An 18286-nucleotide genomic window follows, 5' to 3' on the forward strand; every position below is an offset into this window, starting at 1 on the left:
TTTATGTATATATTTAAGTTGTACCAAAAACTGCTTACAAATGGCAATTCCTGTGAAGTAGATGATGATGAAGTTCCAGGTAATTCTAGTATGTTTCCTAATGTACTGGTACTGGAGTCTGGATCATCCTGAAAAGATAAATTTATTGAGTTTAATTGCTCTTCTATGGTAATGGTTGTATCTCCTAGTGAAAGGGGGGCTGGGAGAAGGGCTGCTTTTTCATTGCTGCCATCCACTTCATTTCTTTGCTTACTTTTCTGTGTTTCAGTTTGAGGAGCTAATGGCAAGAATGGCGATTTGACTGCACCGTGTCTACTATCTGGTGTGCTGTCTTGTTCATTTCCCCTGGCCACGTCTACACCATTCTCTGATTTAGGCTCATAATTGCAGGTGGCATTGGTCTGAGTTTCCTCAAAGATCTCCTCTATACTCTCATCCTCTGTGCCTGGCTCTTCTGGGTCCATTTCAGAACCTACATCTGCATCATCCAGACAAGTAAAATTCTCAAAGCGCAGAAAGCCATTCTTGGTAGTCTTTGTTACTTTTACCTGGAGTTCAGGGGATTTATTACAAGAGGGTTCCTGTTTCATAGCAAGTGCTGTTGGACCACCAGGACTCAGGGAAGTGCAAACAATTGGCGACTGAGCTCTTGAATCACTTTTTTCAGGGTCTGAAAGGATTCTGATCCATCAGCAGAACCATTTAAATACTCTGCATTGATCATGGAGGCCAAATCCTGTAGTCTCCGCAGTGTAATGTAACAAGATGGAGAATCTTCTCCATAAACATTTTGGGATTTTTCACTGGCAGTCCGTAACTGCATAGTACACCCATTAAGTGGCTCAGAAAAATTGGATTCACCATTACCGAAAGGGCTGTCCTTGTCTTCAGGGGCATCTAAATTCACTGGATTGGAAAAGGGCAGCAGACAATTTCTTCTAGGTAATTCACAGGTCTGATCCATCCTGAGCCAGCATCAACCGTGCCCCGCGCCCCATCCCGGGCCGGCTGGGGGCAGGGTGTGGCCCCCATTACGCTGGGGCGCGAGCGGAGCGATGGGGAGAGTGCAGAGCCGCTTTCCACACCCGCCTCCCCCCGCGTCTCTCTTCAGGGGAGAAGGCAGCGAGTGCGACCTGCCCCGGCCTATTCCGCCGCCGCCCCCAACTTTCTATTTCTTCTTGCCTCAATAATTTTGCCTGAGGAGTCCCCCAACTGCAATTTCATCTATGTTGTCAAATTTATTATCATATAGATCTTCATGACACCCTGATTATGTTTAAGATCCTTGATGTGTCTTTAGGTATTTTTTCCTCATTATTCTGTTTTATTTATTTTATCATCTCACTTTTTTTTCTCGTCACTCTTGCCAGAAGTTTGTCTACCTTATAAATCTTTTCAAATAAAAGATTTTTTTCTTCATTATATTTTTTATATATATTTGTTTTTATATATTATATATATTTGTTTAAATACATTTGTTTTTATTTATTATATTTAACTTTTTGAGTTGTTAACTTAATTCATTAGTTTTTGGTCCAGGAATATTTTTAGGAGTGTGTCTTGTGTGTTAAAGTTCCTGTAGCCTTGTTTACCTAAGAATATCTTTATTGAATCCTCATGTTTAAATGGGATAGTTTAACTCTATGTTAGAAGTCCTTTTTTTCTCCTTGAAAATAATACTCCATTGACTTCTTGATTTCAGGGTCACAATTTAGAAATCTGATGTCAAGTGAATTCATGTTGTTTTGTAAGATATATATTCTCTTTCTACATGCTCTTAGAATTGCCTTTTGGAATTTGAAGTTATTACATTCCACTATAAATCTTAGATGATAATTTTTTTTCTTATCCTTTTTGCACTGTATCAGCCTTTCAGTCTCAAATATTTTTTATTTCAGTCTAAAATCTTTTACCCTGGGAATTTTGGGTCATTATTTATCTATACCTCCCGTATGAATTATCTATTGCTGCATGCATAATAAATTACCCCAAAACGTAGTGGCTTAAAAGAACAACAATGATTTCTTAAGGTTCTGAGTTGTCTGGGCGGTTCTATGTCTCCTATGTCTCCTATGTCTCGAACTCCTATGTCTGCTTTCAGCTGAAGGGAATCCAGGGAACTAGGCTCTTCTGGACAGCTCGGATGACTAGGCCTCTCTCATCATGGGGTCCTTCATCCTCAAGGAGGCTAGACTAGGCTTCCTCACACGGTCAGGACAGTGTACACAAGTGCTTCTTAAGTCTCTGCTTGCTCCAAGTTTACCGATGTTACATTAGTCAAAGTAGTCAGGGTAATTCACATGATCACATGTGCCCCCAGCACATGTACTTACATCTCTACTTGCTTTATGGATACCCCATTGGTCAAAGTAAAGCCCATGATCAAGCTCAGCATCAGTGTGAGAGGGGGGCCTAACTCTCCATTGTGAGAGGTATGGCTCATTGGAGATCGTGTAGTGCTACAGTCTACCACGTCTCCCTCTGTTTACTTTTTTCTTTCCTTCTGGAACTCCTGTTGAAGTCCCTACTTTTTGCTTTCATTATTCTTACCTTTTCTAGTTTATTTTTCCTCACTTGATTTCTTCCTGATGCCTTGTGAGATAGTTCCTCAGCCTAATCTTTTGTTCACTGGTTCAAATTTGTTTGTAGCCATTCTGTTTTTTGTCTCTTTGAATTCCTTAATTAAACTGTTATATTTTTCCTACCTACTATTTTTATTTGATCTTTTTAAAAATTGTTATATTCATGTTAATATACTATTTGTCCCTCTTTGATTGTATATATTATACCTATTTCAATTTTTAAAATCCGTCTATCCCATCTAGTATGAATAATTCAGTTTATTACCTTTCTTTTATTAATGGCTGCATTCCTCAGCTATCAGGGTACTTTTCTCTGCAATTTCATTTTGGCTTCTAGGTGTCAGCTATTTGGCTGTTTATGTGCCCTTAGTGGAGAGAAGCCTCAACTCAGCCTCTTATTTGTGTCATTCCTGCTGATTTAAAGGAGGATAGAGATGGCCCCCCAGGGAATAGAATCAATAGATCAGAGTCTGGGTTTGACCATCTCCCATTGCTGCCTCCTCATAAGACGATCTTGTCCGCATAGCCTGAGTCCCCATACTTCTGTCCTTGGCACTGTTTTTGTTTGTTTGTTTGTTTCTTTGTTTTTTATCAAGAATTTTACTTGACAGGAAGGCAGGAGGAAGGGACACCTTGGTCTAACCTTTGCTCCCATGGCCATCCATTCCCTCCTCCTCACACGAGGCTTCTAGACTCACATAACATTAATGCACCAACCCTCTGTTGGCCTGACATTCTATTTTCCTGTCTCTCAGTAATGTTGGGGCGGGCAATGACCCATTCAGAGCACTTCTCTTTTGAAATCTTGTAGAAAAGTGTTCTTTGCTTTGACTCTTCCTCTCAAGGGGAGTTGGCCACATGCCAACTATACCACCGTTTGGAGCCTGAAAGCCCCCCCTTACAGTCTCAGCTGGGTCTGTCAAACTTACACCTTTATGAAATCCCCTCCTTGTGAAGGTGAGTACTTAATAGTAATCTCTAGGTTTTCTGGCTCTTAGAACTGTCTTCCCTCGCTGCCTTCCAGTCTGGTAGTTTTGCTGTCTTAGTGGTCATCCCTATTTTTGTTGGGGGGAGTAAGGAAAATTAAAAATCACATCATCTTAGCCACCATCTTGCCTCTATTCCTCTTCTAACTTCACTTTTTCATCTCAATGACAGGGTGATTTTCTGACACACTAAACTGATGAGATTCTTTGTGGCTCAAATACATTTAAGAGCTTTATTTTCCCTATTGGACAGCATCCAAAATCCCTGAGGCCCTCCACTATCTCGGGTCCCCTTCTTATGCAACATTGTTTCTCACTTCACACAAGCCTTCTCTTTCTTGGAGAACAAATAAGGCTCCTTCCTGCCTCTGCCTCTGCTCAGAATGTTTCCCTAACCCTGAAAACACCGCCCCCCCCCCCCCGCCCCCACCCAGCCTTCCCTTCTAGCTAGCCAAATCTTCATTGTTCTCCAGAGACCCTTTCAAGTCTTGCCTTTTCTAAGGCTTCCCCTCCCATCCTCTTCTCTTTCAATAGCTTATCACTGTAAGTTACATTTATTGAGCACTTATATTTAAATGCCAGGCACCAGGCACCACACAATGTTCTAGTTAATCCTGATGAGAACCCTATGAGATACAACAATTACTATCCCGCTTTAAGAAAACTGAAACTCAGAGTGGCTAAATATAACATGGACAAGATAACACAGTCAGTGGCAGAATTGGGATGTAAATGTACCTTGTGTCTTCAGAGACTACACTCTCAGGCACTTTGCTACGCAGGTCTTAGAGATGCAACTTATTCGGTGAACATCCTTCCAGAAGTTTCTTTTTCTGTCTTTTTGTTTCGAGATATACAGATAGATGTGCTCTGTCCTCTCTCTCCTTCCCACTCTCTCTCAGACACACACACACACACACACAGATGGAAAAAAGGTTTTTCATAAATTTCATATAAAATTTGCATAAATCACTCTCTTCTTAAAGTTATTAGCTATAGAAGCAGGAGCAGTCCTGCCTAATTCTGCCTTCCAACTAGATTTTAAATTCCTTAGTGTCCTCTTGCTTCTGAATATCTCCCTTCACTGTCATTAACTCAGTACTGAACACTGAGTAGGAGCTTTACACATGCTTGTTGATGGACTAACAGAAAGAATGTAACTGGAAAAGGCTGATTTACAGATAGAGTCACCGATACACTGTCACAAAGGCCTACAGGGACAGGAGAAATGTCTCATCTTTCTCTGGTCTCACACTTCCAGGTGACCTTAAGCAAGATACTTAAGTGGGGAGGTTAAGAAATGAAGATCCTGTCTGCAGCTGTGAAGGAAGGCCAGGCTTATCTATCATGGTCATCAGCCCGCCTTCTGCGGAGGGAGGATCCGAGCAGAAGGGAGGTAACATTTGTCAACTGCTAGGAGCTTCCTGCAGAGGCCAGACCACACAGGTACCAGGGATAACTGCTGGGGTGGGGGGAGGGGGGCGGGGCGCAGGAACAGGAAAGCCGCCCTTGTGCTCACCCAGCAGGATGTGAAAAATTCAGCTGGGTTCTTTTTATAGTATCAATCATCCCTGGTAATGAAGGTTCTGCAATTAGACCTCAGCTGGCAGTTTTGTTGGGGCGTGTGAAGCAGAATAGACTCCTGGGTCTGCAGGAGGGCAGGCTTGTTTGTCAGGAAGGCTTGAAGGCACCGCTGGGAACAAGCAATGTGATGCAAGGACGGGAGCTATTTTTACAGACCATTTTCTAGCCATAATTGTTCCTTAAATAAGTTCCACTTGGGCATTACAGCGCTAACATTTTATGGAGACTACATTCAGCTCTCAATTAGCTATACAAATGGAGGGAAGTATTAACACAGATAATAGAAAAGAGCGACACCACATTTATGTAAGCCACCACTAATTTGGAATTTATGATCATTTCACCTGGGCTTGATTGGCGTTTACTTGTATATATTCTAGGAAGAGAGCATTTGTTGAAAAAGATTCAGGGTAGATTAGCCTACTTAAGAGAACATACTGTCTTCAAATACTTACGCATATTGATGAGTAAATTTTTATTGAGCACTTTCTATGTGTTAGGTGCTATGCAAAACCCCTTACATGTATTATTAGCCATAATCCTCTTAGACACCTTATTAGATAGGTGCTATTATTAACCCCATTTTATAGATAAGGAAATGGACCTCTTGTCCAAGGTCACCTAGCCAGTAAGTGGCCAATTCTGCCTGTAAACCCGGACCAACCTGACTCGGCCATTCTTACTCTCAAGCATGAAACAGTAAGCTGCTTACAAGCCAGGCTCCTCTAATCAAAAAAACAACTCTGGTCGTCTCTGCATGGCATTTGCTGGTAGCAATTGGAGCTATTATCACTGCTTCTTAAAAATCTTTTTAGTAAAGGATGAGGGGGAAGCATCAGTTTCTTGCTAAATTCTGCAATGCCTTTCTCATTCCTTGCTTGTTTATGTGCCTCTTGGTTCCTTCTCTGTTGAATTTAAAACTCTCGCTAAAACTCCTACACTATGACAACCATTCCATTTCTCTAAGCTGTATTATAAAAACAGAAAACACATCTGCTCAAATTGACATTTCTCTCCTGACCAACTCATCTGGCGAGCCCCAAGCTGCAGCTTGTATTTGAGTCATGTGCCTGTATATGGCCTAGGCTGACACTGCTTATCCCTTCCCGAGGTATAAACTCTGGGGTCACTTGTAGTAAATAGACTGCTGGGTGTGGGGCAGTAGAGACCCCATGAAAATATGAAAGAGAAAGAAGGAAAACTTACTGCTTCTCAATACTCTGATAGTTGTAGAAAGCAATGATCTATTTTATACTTTTTAGAGGACGGGTCATATTGATAGTGCCATTCATTAATATGTGAATTTAATTCTGTCATGTGAGGAACAGTATTGGTCTGTGGATATGTTACCTGATAAAATGTGCCCATATTCTATATATCAGGTATAACTATCACAAAAGATGAGTATACACACATACACACACACAGATAGAGCACGTAATCAATGTATTGGAAAACCCCATTCTCCTGATACCTTAAGCCTGAAAATCTACAGGCAAAATGTGAAGTTCCGTTTATGTTTGTAGTTAATGACAATGCAGCAAGCCTTACTTAGTGGCATCTAGTGCCAACATCCTAAAAGTTCATAAGCTAGCGATGCTTCCCTCTGAAGGTTAGACCAGAGAAAGTGGGTTGAAGCTGACTTATTAGAGATTCAAGTGATTACTACTAAAATAAGAGAAGGTTTTGGATGCTTTATAAAATCATATTTGCTAATACCACACACACAAAAGAATTTTATTAAAGATAAGAAAACATTTTGAAGAAATGCTTCTTTGGCCTTGGGCTGAATATTTAGTTTTGCAGAAAGGCTGCTATGTTATAACAGAGAGAGAAACCTAAGTATGTTTTTAAATAGAGTGAACTCAGCCCTTCCATGCTGATCATCCAAAACAAATCTTTAATCTCTGGTTAATTTATTTAATCTCTGGTAGTTTTGCTCTATCTTCCTTCAGTCCTACTATATTCAGTAGATATGAAACAGAGAACACAAGTTAATTGTAATTCAAGCAAATCTATGCTGGAAAAAAATCTACATTAAAAAGAATCACCAATTACATTCCAAGGAGAGCTCTCCAAAGCCCTAATTTTGTGATCATCTGCTATTTTGAATGATAAGTGCCAATGCTCACTGCCATTTGTGTGGATGATTAAGAGCTGACTCTTTGTGAGTGATAAATATTGGCACATTCACATGCAGAAGTTGGGGCAACATGAATATGTTCGCCTGACTTTATTTCAGGTGAGTCAAGAGGCCACCCAGCCAAGCTGCTCGAAGCCCGCAGATGGCCCCAGCAATGTTTCTGCCACTCCCAAGCCCTTCTGCTGTCCTCACATGCATACACCTGCCTGCCACACACGGTCCCACCTGAGCTCCAGACCCCCAAATCTCACTGTGCCTGGGCACACCTGTGCTTGAGGTAACTTTCTCCCTAGAAAGTTCTGTGCACATAGCTAGTTTTATAGCCCTGAATGCTGCTTGAGTTCAGGGCTGGGCATGGCAGTGGGTGGGCCTGGAGTTGGACTGAGCCCTAGACTAGGGGGTAGGAGACTAGGATGTGAAGGATGGTCTGAAGTTGAGGGGGACAGGTTAGGAGCAAGAACCAAATCAAACTGTGTGACAAATAAAGAGTTGCCAGCAGTGAAAGGTAAAATGAAGAGCTGTGTGCACCACCAGCCTGTATGGTGGCATTTTGGGACTTAGGAAAAGATGGGCCTCTGTGTGTATGCAACCTGGTGTCGGGATTCACAGCCAGGCAAGGACACCTCAGGCTGAATTTCAGCCCCTACTTGTCCCCTGGGCTGGGTGCTTGTGTACAACCCTAGAAGGTCACCCTGCAATCAAGAGGAAGAGTCTGGAAAGATCCTCTGAGGGATGGCCAGGAAAACTTGGGGAAAATGTTATAAAGTTAAGAGCAATGTATACTTAGTATTAAAAAAATATAAAGAAAGAAATAAAAGTAAAAATCTCTATCTCACCAAAAGAAACCACTGTTGACACTTTCTTGAACATTCTAGAAAAAATTGTATGAATGTACTAGGATGTATAGTATTTACATAAAATGTTCCTGTTATACATACTTTCTGCACCCTGCTTTTTTCACTTAATGTATTTTGAAGTAACTTGATATCAGTGTATGTTAACCAACTTCTTTCTTTTTTACTGGCTATATGGTATCCCATTACGTAGATGCACTCTATTTAACCAGTTTTTGTTATTGGATATCTCGATTCTTTCTGATCTCTTTCTATCTTGATATTTCAGTAAATGTCCTTAATATCATCCTTGGTATATTGCTTGGGTGAGGAGAATGAAGTGAAATCACAGTGCCATGCCCACTTCAGTGTATTGTGACCAAAAGCTGCAGTGGAGAATTTGGCCTGACAAATCTCTTGCCTTCTACAGACTTGACTTACTGTTAGTGGCTGACGCTGAGTGGGCTTTGGGGACAGAAGGACATGGGCAGTGCATTGGAAATGCATGTTTTCCTCCTCGTGGGTCTGACACAAACTGCAGCTCTCTTTCTTTTAATATTTTAATGAGGTTCTTGTCTGCTTACATTCTTTTTTTTAATGTATGTATGTATGGCTGTGTTGGGTCTTCGTTTCTGCGCGAGGGCTTTCTCTAGTTGTGGCAAGTGGGGGCCACTCTTCATCGCGGTGCACGGGCCTCTCACTATCGCGGCCTCTCATTGCGGAGCACAGGCTCCAGACGCGCAGGCTCAGTAACTGTGGCTCACGGGCCGAGTTGCTCCGCGGCATGTGGGATCTTCCCAGACCAGGGCTCGAACCCGTGTCCCCTGCATTGGCAGGCAGACTCTCAACCACTGCGCCACCAGGGAAGCCCCCTGCAGCTCTCTTTCTAAAGAGAACCATAGGGTGACCCATGCACTCGCCTCCGCAGTGCCCACCCTCACACCGGCCATGAGATGGAGAAAGGCCTCCCTCTACTTGCCACCCCTGGCTGGATGACAAAGCAGGTGGGGTTGTGAGAACAGTCCCCTGGGGAATACAGACCCTAAAGAGCAGCTGTGGATCCTGCTCCATTTGGCAAATTTCTTTCCAAGAAATGGGTCTTTTGAGAATTTCTCTGACTCGTGGTTACAATCCATTTCAGAACTAACTTCTGTGCTCTGTTTATGCTTTCCAAGGAGAGTGGCTCAGTGGGCTGAATTATACCTGGCTCTGCTTCCAGATTTCCTAAAATGAGAAATTGAAGAAGAAGTTACATTAATGACCTTCCTTCTTCCTGAAGTTTCAATCAAATGATAGGAAAGCAATCTACATAGTAATTACAGCATCCCTCCAAGTGAATCCCTGTGCCCCAGCAGAGAAGAAGAGCGTGGAAGTCAATATCTATAATGAAATTCAGACCCATCAGGTTCTAAATCACAGGAAGGTTAATTCAAGCTACGCAATCACAAGCAGAGGTGGTATAATATACTGGCCACTGGAACAGCTCACGTTGTTCTCAATAGCAGAGGGCAACAGGAAATAAGCTGTCATGGAGACAAGGCTTGCGCTAAGAGGGACCTCAATCTGGGACTGCTTGAAGTACGTTATGAAGGTACCACGGACCATTCCTGAGTTCTGAATGGAAGCCTTGCCTTTTCCAACATCTAAGCAGAAAACACAATAGCCAGAGTCCTTGTCCTAAATCTGCAAATCAAAGGATCACAAGATGAATGGATGCTAATGGTATTAACAACGGATTATTCTTTAGGGGAGGTAGAGGCGTCTGGGGGGAGAAGTACATATCCCCAACCTTTTGAGAGTGTCCACCCACAAACCTCCATGGGTACCTCTGTTGGTCATCTTGGTCAGTGATGCTGAGAGAATTTATTCATTCTCATCACCTAGGGTTACATTTCTCATGTTCTTATTGATAGTGCCAATGAAATTCAATCAAGTCTTTCCTTTCTACAATTAAATAATATTTACCTTTTAAAGATGCAATAAATCATCACTATCCTCAGGGCTCTGATGGTAACTAGAGAGCTACGACCTGCCAGCATTCAGCGGGATTCCTCAGTCTCCAGGTCACTCCCCCGGAGCCCACTTGCCTCTCTGTTGCTGGGTAACCTCCAGCTCTACCCTAGGCCGTTGGACCTGCACATTATCCAGCTGGGTACTTCAAACAAAAAGTCAGTTTTACTCCTTTTCTGTTCACTCCTGACAAGAGTTCCAGCCTCAGCAATATTTCTGAGAATGGTTTCCTTCCCAGAGCCCCAACACAACTCCTGTCTTTGTTAAGCTTGAGGCTCTGCTTGGTCCTGTGCTGGGTCTTGTCACTACAAGTGATGTCATGTGTGAGGTAAGCTTTCAGTGCTGAGTTAGAGGCATTGAAAGACCACCAACGATTCCACAGGAACTAAGCCATCGACACCATAAGATACTAACGCATTTCAACATTAGATTTCACCCCGTCACCCTGTATTGTTGGTTTTATTTGTGTGTGTGTGTTTAAGTCAGCACACTCCATTCTTGTCTCTGTTCCAGATTGTTGGGCTGTTAACCAGTCTGTTATTAGATGTATTAGTTCCTGTGGCTGCTGTAACACAGTATTACAAACTCGGTGACTTAAAGCAATAGAAATTTATTCTCTCACAGTTCTGGAGCCAGAAGTCTGAAATCAGTAGCACTGGACCAAAATCAAGGTGTTTGCAGGGCCGTGTTTCCTCCCGAGGCTCTCAGGGAGAATCTGTTCCTTGCCTCTTCCAGCTTCCAGTGGTTGGCAGCGTTCCTTGGCTTGCGGTTGCATCATCCAGTTTTCAAGGCCAGTATCTTCAAATCTCTCTGCTATGTCTTCACATTGCCTTGTCCTCTGTGTGTACGTGTCTAATCTTCCTCATCCTCCCTGTATAAGCATGTACAGGTATTAATATAAAGATACATATAATTGCATTTATGATCCACCCAGATAATGCAGGATAATTTCTTCCTCTCAGGATCCTTAATTTAACCACATCTGCCAAGACCCTTTTTCCAAATAAGGTAATATTACCAGTTCCTGTTATCTTTGGGGGACATTGTTCAGCCTATTATACTTGCTTCTGTATATTTCCCATGTTGCTGTGTATACACAATAGGTGCTTTATAAATGCTTCTTTTTTTTTATTTACAATGTTGTGTTAATTACTGCTGTATAGCAAAGTGACTCAGTTATACCTATCTATGTTCTTTTTCATATTCTTTTCCATTATGGTTTATCACAGGATATTGAATATAGTTCCCTGTGCTGTACAGTAGGACCTTGTTGTTTTATCTATTCTATATATAATAGTTGGCATCTGCTAACCCCAAACTCCCACTCCATCCCTCTCCCACCTCCCTCCCCCTTGGCAACCACCAGTCTATTGTCCATGTCCGTGATTCTGTTTCTGTTTCATAGACAGATTATAAATGCTTCTTTAATTAGGTCAAACATTTATTGGAATGAGTCCCAAAGTTAGAAAGATACACCCATGGGAACTGATTGGACAGAACCTAATGCCAGATTTTCCACTTCAGGAGAAAGGAAACCAACATGTGGGGCATGTTAGACATTGTCCTAGGCTTTTCCCACACTCTGATTCACTGAATTCTCAATCTAGCTTGTGCCACCTACTGGAGTGAACCCCAAAAGGAGGAATGGATAGAGAACGCGGTAACCAAGTAAAAGAGGAAGTGAGAAGTGGTTTTGGGGATTGTTTTTCTTTTGCTCAGAAGGTGGAGGATAAAATCAAAGCCTTAGGGGAAAGGACTAAAACATTGATCCCCATTCCTTCTGTACACCCACCCATTCATATTCTATTCACGTGACAGGATAAGTCCCATGAACACAGGAACCTCTGAGCATGGTGGTTATGGGCACACAGTACACGTCTGGAGTCAGGACCTCAGTGACCAATCAAGAATCCCAATTTTCCCATGAGTCTGGGACAGCTTCTCTCTCTGCAGACTTCTGCTGTGTAGTTGATATGTTCATAAGTTAATAAAACATACCTTAATCTCCCCCAGGAGAGAGAAACTGGATTTGGCTTTAGAATATAACAGAAAGTCCAAGAGGAATCTGAAGTTTGGGGCTGGAGGAGGAAAATGTTTAGTTTAGAAAAAGATTGTGAATAGCCAGAATGTAGAGTTATTGGACAACAAGGGGCAGGGAAAGTTGTCAGACAGGGTGGGAGATGAGAGTACTCTGCTGCCCGAGGACACAAGGATAACTGGGTACAAAGACAACCATTCAGACTGCAAGAGGTAAAGCTTAGGCAGCCAAGTGGAGAGAGCTGTTGTCTGTTTTTCAGTTTCAAGCAGAACTACCTTCATCATAAAAGGACTCTCTCAACCACTTCATAGAATGTTTCCTTCACTGAATACTTCGGCATCCAGCTTAATTTAATTTTTTCCTCTCTTCTCCAAACTCTGCCATCTTCCTAGATGATAAACCTTGTAGACAACCCATCTCAGATCTGATGATGCCACTGATTCTACGCTCACCAAAGTCACTTTTGACCAAGCTATTACACCTGATGGAGACCTCTTCGTCCCTATCTACCCTTTTCTGTCTCTGGCATTTGACCCTGTTGGCCGTCCCCTCCTCTGAAAAGTTTCTTCCTCCCCTGGTTTTCCTGCCACTGCCCTCTCTTAAATCTTCTCTCTCTCTCTGGATGTCTTCACCTCCATCATGAGCTTTCTTTCTCTAAGTCTTGGTAATCTTCCAAAGTTCTCTCATCACGTTGCTTTGTGCTTGTCTGTGAATAATCTCATCCACTCCCACGGTTTCAATTACTATCAATATGCTTATGACTCCTAAATATCACTCTCTGGCCCAGCTCTCTCCCTTGAGCCCTGGACCCATATATAAAACTATTTGCTGAACATTTTCAACTGCACATCCTCCCAACACTTCAGTTTCAATATATTCAAACTGAACTCACTATCTACCACCTCAGTCTAGCTCCAATCCTGTATTACTATTTTTAATTGATTTAAATATACTTGATAACATCACTATGAGCTCTTGAGTTCATTATTCTTTTTTAAATTTTTTTTTAATTTTAAAAATATTTTTGGCCACACCGCACAGCACGTGGGGTATTAGTTCCCTGACCAGGGATCAAACCCATGCCCCCTGCATTGGAAAGACAGAGTCTTAACAACTGGACCACCAGGGAAGTCCTTTGAGTTCATTATTCCTATCACTATTTTTTTAAATTAACTTTTTATTGAAGCCTAAGATACATGCAGAAAAATTCACAGTCCCTAAGTGTACAGCTTGATGAATTATCACCAAGTAAGCTCACCCATGTAATCATCTGGGTCTACGAATGAAGCATCCATCAGCATCTCGAGGGCCCACCTCACACAATTTCCCAATCACTAACTCCTCCCTAAAGATAACAAGTATATTGATACCTAGCATCATAAATTGGATTTGCCTGTTTTTATTTATTCATTTATTTATTGGCTGTGTTGGGTCGTTGTTGCTCCACGTGGGCTTTCTCTAGTTGCGGTGAGCGGGGCTGGGCTACTCTTCATTGCGGTGCATGGGCTTCTCATTGCGGTGGCTTCTCCTGTTGCAGAGCATGGTCTCTAGGCGTGCGGGCTTCAGTAGTTGTGGCGCACGGGCTTAGTTGCTCCACGGCACGTGGGATCGTCCCGGACCAGGGCTCAAACCCGGCTTTGTCTGTTTCTAACTTTATAAACATAGAGTATGTATTCTTTTGTGTCTGGCTTCTTAACACCATGTTTGCAAGATTTATTCAAGTAATCACACTAGTGCAGTTCATTCATGTTTGTTCCTGTATAGTACTCCATCTGTAAGTGTACCATGATTAATTTGTCCATTGTACAACCAATGGACATTTGGGCTATTACCAGCGTGAAAATATCATGGATGATGCTATTTTGATGCTATTCCAGTGCATACGTTTTGGCACATAAACCTCTTCAATCTTTTGCCTTTGGGTCTGTCATTTCCAATGCCTTAGTTAGTGACATCAAAACCATGAATCACACAGTACATTAGGAAAGTCAAAATTCAAAAATCTGTTGATATGTTGTAGTAATTGGCAAAAACTAATGAAGTTAAATTTAACAGGCATAAATGTAAACCTTTTTTTGAATTTTTGAATTTTATTTTATTTATTTTTTTATACAGCAGGTTCTTATTAGTTATCCATTTTATACATATTAGTGTATATATGTCAATCCCAATCTCCCAGTTCATCACACCACCCCCCCGCCACTTTCCACCCTTGGTGTCCATACGTTTGTTCTCTACATCTGTGTCTCTATTTCCACCCTGCAAACCAGTTGATCTGTACCATTTTTCTAGGTTCCACATATATGTGTTCATATATGATATTTTTTTCTCTTTCTGAATTACTTCACTCTGTATGACAGTCTCTAGATCCATCCACGTCTCCACAAATGACCCAATTTCATTCCTTTTTATGGCTGAGTAATATTCCATTGTATATATGTACCACACCTTCTTTATCCATTCATCTGTCAATGGGCATTTAGGTTGCTTTCATGACCTGGCTACTGTAAACAGTGCTGCAATGAACATTGGGGTGCATGTGTCTTTTTGAATTATGGTTTTCTCTGGGTATATGCCCAGTAGTGGGATTGCTGGGTCATATGGTAATTCCATTTTAGGTTTTAAAGCAACCTCCATACTGTTCTCCATAGTGGCTGTATCAATTTACATTCCCACCAACAGTGCAAGAGGGTTCCCTTTTCTCCACACCCTCTCCAGCATTTATTGTTTGTAGATTTTGTGATGATGAGCATTCTGACCGGTGTGAGGTGATACCTCATTGTAGTTTTGATTTGCATTTCTCTAATAATTAGTGATGTTGAGCAGTTTTTCATGTGCTTCTTGGCCATCTGTATGTCTTCTTTGGAGAAATGTCTATTTAGATCTTCTGCCCATTTTTGGATTGGGTTGTGTTTTTTTTTTTAATATTGAGCTGCATGAGCTGCTTGTAAATTTTGGAGATTAATCCTTTGTCAGTTGCTTCATTTGCAAATATTTTCTCCCATTCTGAGGGTTGTCTTTTCATCTTGTCTGTAGTTTCCTTTGCTGTGCAAAAGCTTTTAAGTTTCATTAGGTCCCATTTGTTTATTTTTGTTTTAATTCCCATTACACTAGGAGGTGGATCAAAAAATATCTTGTTGTGATTTATGTCAAAGAGTGTTCTTCCTATGTTTTCCTCTATGAGTTTTATAGTGTCCAGTCTTACATTTAGGTCTCTAATCCATTTTGAGTTCATTTTTGTGTATGGTGTTAGGGAGTGTTCTAATTTCATTCTTTTACATGTAGCTGTCCAGTTTTCCCAGCACCACTTATTGAAGAGACTGTCTGTTCTCCATTGTATATCCTTGCCTCCTTTGTCATAGATTAGTTGACCATAGGTGCGTGGGTTTATCTCTGGGCTTTCTATCTTGTTGCATTGACCTATGTTTCTGTTTTTGTGCCAGTACCATATTGTCTTGATTACTGTAGCTTTGTAGTATAGTCTGAAGTCAGGGAGTCTGATTCCTCCAGCTCCGTTTTTTTCCCTCAAGACTGCTTTGGCTATTTGGGGTCTTTTGTGTCTCCATACAAATTTTAAGATTTTTTGTTCTAGTTCCATAAAAAATGCCATTGGTAATATGATAGGGATTGCATTGAATCTGTAGATTGCTTTAGGTAGTATAGTCATTTTCACAATATTGATTCTTCCAATCCAAGAACATGGTATATCTCTCCATCTGTTGGTATCATCTTTAATTTCTTTCATCAGTGTCTTATAGTTTTCTGCATACAGGTCTTTTGTCTCCCTAAGTAGGTTTATTCCTAGGTATTTTATTCTTTTTGTTGCAATGGTAAATGGGAGTGTTTCCTTAATTTCCCTTTCAGATTTTTCATCATTAGCGTATAGGAATGCAAGAGATTTCTGTGCATTAATTTTGTATCCTGCAACTTTACCAAATTCATTGATTAGCTCTAGTAGTTTTCTGGTGGCATCTTTAGGATTCCCTATGTATAGTATTATGTCATCTGCAAACAGTGACAGTTTTACTTCTTCTTTTCCAATTTCTATTCCTTTTATTTCTTTTTCTTCTGATTGCTATGGCTAGGACTTCCAAAACTATGTTGAATAATAGTGGTGAAAGTGGACATCCTTGTCTTGTTCCTGGTCTTAGAGGAAATGCTTTCAGTTTTTCACTATTGAGAATGATGTTGGCTGTGGGTTTCTCATATATGGACTTTATTTGGTTGAGGTAGGTTCCCTCTGTGCCCACTTTCTGGAGAGTTTTTATCATAAATCGGTGCTGAATTTTGTCAAAAGCTTTTTCTGAATCTATTGAGATGATCATGTGGTTTTTATTCTTCAATTTGTTAATATAGTGTATCACATTGATCGATTTGCGTATATTGAAGAATCCTTGCATCCCTGGGATAAATCCCACTTGATCATGGTGTATGATCCTTTTAATGTGTTGTTGGATTCTGTTTGCTAGAATTTTGTTGAGGATTTTTGCATCTATATTCATCAGTGATATTGGTCTGTAATTTTCTTTTTTTATAGTATCTTTGTCTGGTTTTGGTATCAGGGTGATGGTGACCTCATAGAATGAGTTTGGGAGTATTCCTTCCTCTGCAGTTTTTTGGGAGAGTTTGAGAAGGATGGGTGTTAGCTCATCTATAAATGTTTGATAGAATTCACGTGTGAAGCCATGTGGTCCTGGACTTTTGTTTGTTGGAGTATTTTTAATCACAGTTTCAATTTCATTGCTTGTGATTGGTCTGTTTATATTTTCTGTTTCTTCCTGGTTCAGTCTTGGAAGGTTATACCTTTCTAAGAATTTGTCCATTTCTTCTCGGTTGTCCATTTTATTGGCATAGAGTTGCTTGCAGTAGTCTCTTAGGATGCTTTGTATTTCTGCAGTGTCTGTTGTAACTTCTCCTTTTTCATTTCTAGTTTTATTGATTTGAGTCCTCTCCCTCTTTTTCGTGATGAGTCTGGCTAATGGTTTATCAATTTTGTTTATCTTCTCAAAGAACCAACTTTTAGTTTTATTGATCTTTGCTATTGTTTTCTTTGTTTCTATTTCATTTATTTCTGCTCTGGTCTCTATGATTTCTTCCCTTCTACTGACTTCAGGTTTTGCTTGTTCTTCTTTCTCTAGTTCCTTTAGGTGTAAGGTTGGATTGTTTATTTGAGATTTTTCTTGTTTCTTGAGGTAGGCTTGTATTGCTATAAACTTACCTCTTAGAACTGCTTTTGCTGCATCCCATAGGTTTTGGATCATTGTGTTTTTGTTGTAATTTGTCTCTAGTTTTTTTTGATTTCCTCTTTGATTTCTTTAGTGATCTCTTGGTTGTTTAGTAACGTATTGTTTAGCCTCCATGTGTTTGTGTTTTTTACGTTCTTTTCCCTGCAATTGATTTCTAATCTCATAGCATTGTGGTCAGAAAAGATGCTTGATATGATTTGAATTTTCTTAAATTTACTGAGGCTTGATTTGTGACCCATGATGTGATCTGTCCTGGAGAATGTTCCACATGCACTTGAGAAGAAAGTGTAATCTGCTGGTTTTGGTTGGAATGTCCTATAAATATCAATTAAATCTGTGTGGTCTATTGTGTCATTTACAGCTTGTTTTTCCTTATTACTTTTCTGTTTGGATGATCTGTCCATTGGTGTAAGTGAGGTGTCAAAGTCCCCCACTATTATTGTGTTACTGTCGATTTCCTCTTTTATAACTGTTAGCAGTTGCCTTAGGTATTGAGTTGCTCCTATGTTGGGTGCATATATATTTATAATTGTTATATCTTCTTCTTGGATTGACCCCTTGATCATTATGTAGTGTCCTTCCTTCTCTCTTATAACGTTCTTTGTTTTAAAGTCTATTTTATCTGATATGAGTATTGCTACTCCAGCTTTCTGTTGATTTCCATTTGCATGGAATATCTTTTTCCATCCCCTCATTTTCAGTCTGTATGTGTCCCTAGGTCTGAAGTGGGTCTCTTGTAGACAGCATATATATGGGTCTTGGTTTTGTATCCATTCAGTGAACATGTGTCTTTTGGTTGGAGCTTTTAATCTATTCACGTTTAAGGTAGTTATTGATATGTATGTTCCTATTACCATTTTCTTA

The 18286-nt window shown here is 40.7% G+C and overlaps 1 long non-coding RNA gene across 1 annotated transcript in view; it reads right to left on the minus strand.

The window, feature by feature from the left end:
• Positions 1-8692: 8692 nt before the first annotated feature.
• LOC309617526 overlaps positions 8693-18286 on the minus strand; it is a 67313-nt gene continuing 57719 nt past the window's right edge. The window contains exon 4 of the long non-coding RNA XR_014238018.1: positions 8693-9000. This is a non-coding gene — a long non-coding RNA (uncharacterized lncRNA). The remainder of the gene's footprint in view (positions 9001-18286) is intronic.

Source organism: Balaenoptera borealis (assembly GCF_965194805.1).
Source record: "Balaenoptera borealis genome assembly, chromosome: 1".
Lineage (NCBI taxonomy): Eukaryota > Metazoa > Chordata > Mammalia > Artiodactyla > Balaenopteridae > Balaenoptera > Balaenoptera borealis.